Genomic DNA, 2,598 nt, shown 5'->3' with positions numbered 1-2,598 from the left:
AGTTCGCCAGCAGCAGAGGCACCCTGAAAGCAAAACGTCACCGTTGTAGGGAGTGCGATCCACCATTCATTCACACAGCAGGTATCTCGACACTGACACCTGCAGTGCTGACTGCTTTGCTTGTACCAGTGCCAGTCCTGAAGACACGCACCTCTTTTGTGTTCCCACCCAAGCCAACCTCCCCTTGCCAATGACCGTCTCCTGCTACCTGAGTGCCTCTTACACTGCCGAAATCTCTGAAGTTACAGGTAAGTAACCTCTCTTTTGCAGGCAGCCTGAAGAAGTCAGTGATTCTTGCTACTGGGGTGAGGAAATAATTTTGTCTATGATGCAGCAGTTTTGTCTTATATTCACACAGCATAAATGAGATGTTACATTTGATTCCCTCATCCTTGTGGGAATCAGTTTGTAATGAGTCTAGCAGCCTATTACCCAAGCCCTCATCTCAGCTGGGATGGATACGTCACTAAAGACTTTGTTCTTATGCTCTGTTGCATATGCTGCCAGATTCTCTGGTACACTCAGTCTAGCTGCTACTGTTTCTCCAAAACTGAAAGCAACCATGAGCAAAACTGAGTGGGAGGACAAAATGTAAACATGAAAATGTGAATAATTGGCAGTTGTTTAAGAGTGTTTTATTGGATCCCTACCTCCACTGTCACAAAAAAAAATCCCAACAATAAAACAATTCTGCGCTTGCAATAGAAGGCTTTGTGGCTTAAAAAAACAACCTGATTAAGAGGAAAAGTGATGACACAATAAAATAATATTGTGTTTGAAGCAGAGAAACTGCCCACCAGCATGGAAGAGGTTGAAGAGAGCCTTTGGGCCCAGACAGCTCTGCCCCATTATACTTGCAGCCCGTGCCAGGCCTGGAGGGGAGAGTAAAGAGGAGAACTTGGCTGAGTTTTGGGTTGACTGGTGAAGAGGCAGGAGCTAGCTACCTCCATACCTGAGGGGAAGGATCACTAGCCTGCCCAGCCAAGGCAGTCACTAGGAAACAAGCACCATGTCCTTGTCCAGAAGAGACAGAGGAAGAGGTCTAGGAGCATCCAACCTAAGACAGAACCCCATGACCAAACGGAGACCTGGTGGGGTTCTGATCCTGCCAAACACAGCTGCTTCACACAAAGGAACCTGGGACCCCAATAGGATGCCCCAAATTGTCCATGCAGGGGCACTACTAGAGACAAGCCACCACTGCAACTTGGATGATAAGAGCCATGCTCAAAACTGAAGGGACAGCCCAGAGCAGTGAACATAGACTCCCTCCAGGGAAGCTCTCTACTCAGGGGTTGACTTGCACAGGGGCTGGGACCTGGTGGAATGGAAGGGTCCTGGTTGCCCTACCTCCCCTCCCCCAGCCTTAAAGACTGAGATACCTTGACCAAGCGGGGCCAGAGTTCAAGCGTTCCAACCATTAGGTTGCCTGGCCCACCAAGCTCCTTCTTTACAAATATATATAAACAAATGGGGAAACCGATGTCAACAAGTACAAATCATTCCTTAGGAAATGCAGTAATCGCTGAGATGCTAAAAGGATCAATGAGAAAATTATGGCCAGCAGGGTTAAGGATAATAAAAATTCTTGAAATATATTGGGAACAAACAAAGTTCTAGAAATGGTATATGTTCAAGAACTAAATGATGATTTACAATTTTATCATCATCATGCAGAAAAGGCAGAAGTATTCAATTAATATTTCTGTTCCGTTTGTGGAAAGAAGCAAAGCAAGATGATGCATTTATATCATACAGATAAGGAAATACTTCCTGTTCCATCAATAGCAGGGAGGATGTTAAACATCTATTTAGCTAAACAGTTTTAAATCAACAGGACCAGTAACCTGCACTGGAAAGTATTAAAAGAATATCAAGGAGCTCTCTAAACCTTTTCTTTTTCTTTTTTTTTTTTTTTGAAAGAAATCTTGCAATACTGGGGAACTTTCAGAAGACTAGAAAACAAGTTAATGTTATGCCTACATTTTAAGGATGATTCAAGTAGCTATAGGATGGTTAGCCTGACATCGATCCCAAGAAAATCATGGAAAGGCTGATATGGGATGCAATCAGTAAAGAATTAAAGAATGACATCATAATTAATGCCAGTCAACATGGTTTTGTGACAAATGGGTCTTGTTAAACAAAGGTGAGATCACAAGTTTGGTTGACAAAGGTAATTGTGCTGACATAACAGAGTTCTCTAAGACATTTGACTTAATCTTGCATGACATTCTGATTTAAAAAAATAGCACTATACAAAATCAATGTAGCCATATTTAATCCTTTTAATATGAGCTAACTGGTCATCTCAAAAAAGTAACAGTAAATGGGGAATCCTCATCCAATGGGGTTCTTTCTAGTGGAGACTTACAGAGTCTTGGCTCAATGCTATTCAGCACCTTTCTCAATGAAGTGGAAGAAAATGTAAAATTGCAGATGACCCAAATATTGGTGGAATAGTAGAAAATAAATGGGACAGTTGGAATGCTTGGTAGGTGAGCTTTGTGACAGATGTGGCAATTTCTTGCTATATCCATGGAAAACCTTATTACATTTTAAGTATCTTTGGAGTCCATTGTATTAAATGCAAAGATT

The sequence above is a fragment of the Lepidochelys kempii genome, chromosome 6 (genome assembly GCF_965140265.1).
Source record: "Lepidochelys kempii isolate rLepKem1 chromosome 6, rLepKem1.hap2, whole genome shotgun sequence".
In the NCBI taxonomy this organism is placed as follows: domain Eukaryota; kingdom Metazoa; phylum Chordata; order Testudines; family Cheloniidae; genus Lepidochelys; species Lepidochelys kempii.
The sequence above is the reverse complement of the archived record's forward strand: the minus strand, read 5'-3'. Positions refer to the sequence as shown.